Genomic DNA, 5903 nt, shown 5'->3' with positions numbered 1-5903 from the left:
AAAACTCATGATAAATTTTAGACAATTTCCCAACAATATATAATTTTTTCACACATGGTGGCGATTCCAAAGACCAATGAAAAGAGAGACATTTGTGTGTTGTGAAACGCCCGGCCCCTTAAGACTCACTGACCCACCTCGTTGATGACATAAGTAAGTTCATGCATCTGACATATATAGAATAATCGACGGTACCAATTTGGTCTACATTCAATGGAACCGAACTTCCTTTTATCTCCTTCTACCTATAATAGTGATTCCACAATTATACTTGTTCAATTCAACTTCTCCCTCTTTAATTTTCTTCTTGTGGCCTCTAACTTGGGGATAGGGATGGAGCTCTCTGATCATCAAGTATGGCTTAGCTTTGCCTTCTCTCTTCTCATATTCCTATACCTACTTCTAACTCTAGCAGAGGCTTCCTGGAATTCCTACTCTTCTTGCCTCCCGCCAGATTGTTGGCTCCCCTCTTCTTGTCAGTTTTTGTTGATCAGGAATCAACCAGAGTCGATCTAATCATCTATGGGACAGACTATTGATAAGTTTGAGCATGAGATTTCCATTTCTTTTTCCTTGCAATTTTTTTATTCCTCCATTTACACAGTTTTGTAAGCAAAGTTTTGTTCGATGCAAAAGAAAATCTTGTATATATGCGCCTTAGTGCTTGACTGCTTGGATCAACTTCTGTTTTTTTTTTTTTCTTTCTTTCTTTCTATCAACTAAGAGTTTTTATTCTTTGCTTTTTTTTAATCTAGCTAGAAAGTTTATTACTGGCAATTGTGCAATATAAGCCCCGTATACATCTCCCCGCCCTTAATTTATTCATGGAAAATTTCAGTCAAAAATCTTTTTGCCAAGTACTGGAAACAAACTTCAATTTTTATATTAAAAAAATGAAAAACATGAACAATAATAGGTGAAGTCGTGTATGGTTCCATTAAAAAGTTTTATTTTAATTCCTTGACTGTTCAACTTAGGTTAAAATTAAATAAATCCAGTTACGAGCCCTAAATTAGCGGTTGGAAGTAGTACCGGTACAGGGATGGTTGTCAAAAACAGATCGAAATGAATTCCTTAATTCCCATCTCCCCGGCCCTTTTTAGGGTTGAAGAGATTATTATTTTCATTTGAGAGATCCATACGCTTTTCATTTGTTTAATTATAAACCAAAAGTTTATAAAGAATCTCTTTTTTTTTTTCTTTTTGTACTTGTTAGCAATTTTCACGACCTTGGTAAAGCGATTTTGGCCAATGAATTAATATGAAATAGTTTACAAATGTTTGCGGCTACGGTGTCAATAGACCGGTTTTAGATGGACCAATAAGACATATTGAATTGCACCAGTTCAGATTTAATGGTCCAAAGTGCTTATTGGATTGGATTGGACCTGGTCCATCGGTAATGAATTCATATTGGATTAAATTGGATTAAATCAATATATGGTCCATTGACAGAAGATAAGAATACAGGTGAGTCAATGGACCAAGTTTGGTTGGAACCAATCTAAATTTAAATCAATTTGAATAGATTGAACAGTCTAGGCATTGAATTGGATTGGTTCAAGTATTTATTGGATTGGATTTGACCTGATCCATCTATAATGGGCTCTTATTGGACTGAGTCCGATTAGACCAAATTTGGTCAAATTAACACCCGTAATTGCACCAACTGATATGGTAGCAGTTGGTAATATTTTGAGAATTTACCACATGGCATGGCAAATGTTTGAAGCAGGTGCAAAGAGAGAGTTCTCAATCCATATGTATGCCAAATGTTTTGGAATATTTTGAGAATTTATATTTTAGAAGTGAATTTTATTTTAAAATTTGACTCTTGTGTATATAAATGTAGGAATGAGTTCTCAATCCACATCCGAAATTAGGTGTTATAAGTACCTGAAATATAATGCCAGATACTGCAAATGTGGAAAAAAATGCATAATTCGAGTGTCCGATACACCTGCTAATCCTCAAAGATTGTTTTACACTTGCTCTAGCAAATTGATAAGTAGTATTTTGATTTCATTGTGTGAAAGATGACGGGTGTAGTTATATTAGATGTATTGACTTGTGTCTAAATGTATGTAGGTAAATGATACCGATGAGGAGACTCGGAACTCCAATATGAAGTCTTGCAATTTTTTTGAATGGGCAGTTCCTATAAATACTTTAGATGAAGCCACCTCAACAAGTAACAATGTAGTGCATCTGGAAAGTTGTATTGAAAAGCTAGAGAAATTAGTTGTTGAAGGGTTGGATGCTTTGAAGGCTTCTCGGCACTTATTTACCGGAGGATTAAAGGCTATGCAGATTTTGACAATAAGTTTTTCAAATGTGTTTATATTTGTCTTGTACATGTATAAGAACTAGTATTTAGGTGTACTTAGTATTTAGGTATAGGTTCTTGTAATATTTTGAACTGTGTAATATTCCTCTGTAGGGGTAGGATTGAATATGTTGCAGATTGAATGATCAAAACGCCAACTGGGTACCTACCACTTTTGGTATCATGGGTTCGATGCACCTTACAAGTTCATAATGAAGATTCCTAAACCAGTATACTATATATGAATGAAACTTTGATCATCGACTAAGGCTGTGAGAAAACCAAGGCTGTATTTTCAGACTGATCATGTTGAACTAGCATAGCACCAATCTCCAAAAAGATATAGAGAATGAGCCTCACCATTAGACCATGTTACTTTTCGTTCTAGATTAGTTGGGTATATGGTGACCGCAAATTCTGTTGATTTATTATGAAGTGGGTACATGGTGATACACACCATGATGAAGGCATTGATTTATTATGAATTGGATGCATGGTGATGCACTGATGCACACCACCTGAATCATACGATCATTTATTTTGATAAAAGCATTGATCAAAATTATTTGGTGGATGTAAGTTGCATAGGAATTGAATATGGGTAATTGAGAACCATGGATCTGGCACATCAAACTGGGCTTACATGATGTGACATATCCATTGTTAAAGGGTCAAAAGAGTTCCATCTCTGAAATTGAGATGCTAAGAAAATCAAAAGGTTAAGACTTAAAGATAATTTTCGTCCATCTGATTTGAGAATTATATTTTGGAACTTTGATGATGGTTTGTTATCCATGGACTTTATAGTGCAAGCAAAATTGATGCAATGAACATACAGCAAAATAAATAAATAATCATAAAAAAGGCATATGCTGCAACCTGCAAGTCCCTCCAGTTTTGTATCTTCACTGATCCGTCGCCACGTCTAGAAATCCTTTGAATCATGTTGTCACTTTTCCCACTAGGTAAATCATCACTATCTTCTCTTCCCTTACTTTAACAGCTTCTTGCCCTTTTATCTTCGTCTCTTTGAATAAGAATTTCTTGGTTTGAAATCCAATCTCTTTCTGCCATCTGCCTTCCGGTTCAAACTTCCCTTATCACTCCGATTTATTAGTATTTAGTAGGCACCTAGAAGCAAATTTAGATATTATCCGAAATAAAGTCTAGTTACATGGCCTAAGGCATTGAAAGGTGAACCACTTGAAAGGCTTGGGCATCCAGAAGCACTTGATGATTTGCTGACAGCATTCAATGCTACTGCTCTTCCTTGCCAATCAATGACAGGTGAACCACTTGAACCTCCTTTAGTCCTTGATGCAGCCTGGTGGATCGAGAGATAGACATTCTTATCTATGTTCATCAAACATTTTTCATTAGAGTGCTTCAGCCAAACTGCTAGAATAGCTCTTAATAGAAAATTAGAGAGACTTCACAAATAAAGAGATTGATAGAACATCAAAACAGAAAAAATGTACTGTGTGAAAAAAAAACAGCAAATGATAACTCCACTTTTCCGGCTGTTGGTCTTGACATGGTCCGATCCATATCCATGATGATTCCTACATTTACACATGATAGTTATTGTTTTTTAATTATGCAAAAAAAAATACATTTTCAGAAATAAACAATTAAAATTTCACCTGGCTCATATGAGATCCAGTAGAGATGGTTTGGCTAGACACATTTCCACGTACCTCTACCTATACAAACAATTTCCAATTATAAAACAATATGATTTTACAAAGTATTAAAAAAGAAATCCATACACAAAGTTACTTGTATGGGAAGATTGTTTACAAAAGAGCTAGAATGGTAAAACATGAGCCAATGTGGTGCTGCATAGGTGATGGCATGTTGTGAACTTGTTGCCAATTCCAAAGATAAGGAATGGTGCTTCGTGGACCACTTCCATCTGTAATAGATTGAATATTTTCTCCAAAACCTTGATTCTGAATTAAAAGAATTTTGTTAAAGTTTAATATAATACAAACCAAAATCTTTTCCATAATCAAACCACATGCTTCGTTTAAATCGTCATATTCAATTCAAAAATCACATTAATATCAAACTGAGAATGTTAGAAAATGAACAAAAACCACATGCTTCATTTAAATCATCATATTTAATTCAAAAATCGCATTAATATCAAACTGAGAATGTTATACAGTCTCGGATTTCAGATCTGAGAAAAAAAAAGATAAGAAATGAGAAAACTTACCTCCTGCCGGTATGGTTGTCGGCGTCGACCGGTGGGTCACCGGAGGGGGTGTAAAGCGGCGTCAGGGGGCTCCCACTCCGGTAGGTTCAGATCTGTGAATATTAGAAAACGAATGAGAAAAAAAAAAAAGAAATGAGAAAAACTTACAATACAGATTACTTACCTCCTGCCGGTATGGTCGTCGGCCGGTGGAACTCGACCGATGGATGGATGGAGAAGAATGGAGGCGCCAAGGGTTTCAGGGTTTCGGTTCAAAGTGAATGGAGAAGAAACCCTTTAGGCGCATGTTTCATTAACGGGGCTGCGGGAAACGGCGTCAACTTGACTTCGCACGCGTCTCGCCTAGTGCACGTGTTTCATGACACGCATCACATTCCAATTGTATGGGACGTATTTGGGGGGCAAATTTGTGGGGGCAGATGCGAACCCTTATGTTAGATATCTCCGTTAAATTTCAAAAGAGTTGAAAAGGGACAACATGTTACATGTCCCGTTGTCCGTTGATAGTGGAGGTCGCCGGTCATGCGACATCGGGGGTTGCCGCAGATGCGCGTTCCATTTGGAACATCTCCCCTCACAAATATGGGAGATGTTCCAAGTGTACGGGCGGATGTGCCTACGAGGCGCACTTTGTGAAGAGCTCCCTCTCCCTCGTTTGTATAGCCCCCTTTTCCTATTTTGAAAGAAAACAAAATCCTGTTCTGTTCAGGTCGTCTCTGATTAGAAAATAATCAACTTCAATATGTTTTTTGCACTGTTGAATTCAATTAGGGTGACTTGAGTCTAGTTGATATTCAAGCTTAGCTTGATATGATAGGTTTGAGTTTGGGTTCAAGTTCGATTTAAGTTAGAGACATGAATTCGAATTCAGTTAGACTAAAAAACTCAAATGTTTGCGTTTGGCTTGGCTCGAGCTTAATAATGAGCCATACATAATAGAAAAAATAAAAAAGCATGCTTATAAAAACTAAGAATTGCATATAAATTATATTTTGTTATACATACAAAGAACGAGCCTAAATATTGGACTGTCGAAACTTGGTTTAAACCAAACCAAATCAGGATTTGTTCTAGCCATATGGGAAGTTTTTAGTATTTCTGAAAAGAAACATTGGCTATTAAAAGTTTCCAAATTCTAATATTAAATTTGCTAAAGAAAAACAGAATTTGTTCTAGCCGTATGGGAAGTTTTCTAGACTAAAATTTGTTGTAGAGAATAACAAGAACCAAACCCTATTGAGCCCTGAGCCAATTTGTCCCGTGGAATATTGTTTGTTCCTCAAACTCTTTTTTTTTTTTTTTCTTCTTTTGGGCCTTGTTTATTTGCAGTACAATTTTATTTACATGGATGCAGAA

The 5903-nt window shown here is 36.1% G+C and overlaps 1 long non-coding RNA gene across 2 annotated transcripts; it reads right to left on the bottom strand.

Moving 5' to 3' along the window:
- Positions 1 to 682: 682 nt before the first annotated feature.
- Positions 683 to 4937, bottom strand: LOC104593012 (uncharacterized). Of its 2 annotated transcripts, XR_734511.3 has the most exons (6): positions 4711 to 4937; positions 4548 to 4639; positions 4127 to 4278; positions 3970 to 4029; positions 3805 to 3888; positions 683 to 3679 (listed from the first exon to the last, which is right to left on the bottom strand). It is a non-coding gene; the product is annotated as an uncharacterized LOC104593012 (long non-coding RNA). The 2 variants fall into 2 exon arrangements; XR_734510.3 differs by having other exon boundaries at positions 683 to 3888; positions 4711 to 4927.
- Positions 4938 to 5903: the final 966 nt, after the last annotated feature.

The sequence above is a fragment of the Nelumbo nucifera genome, chromosome 3 (genome assembly GCF_055504915.1).
Source record: "Nelumbo nucifera cultivar China Antique chromosome 3, China Antique-T2T, whole genome shotgun sequence".
Taxonomy (NCBI): Eukaryota; Viridiplantae; Streptophyta; class Magnoliopsida; order Proteales; family Nelumbonaceae; genus Nelumbo; species Nelumbo nucifera.
This window is presented reverse-complemented; position numbering and strand designations above follow the sequence as displayed.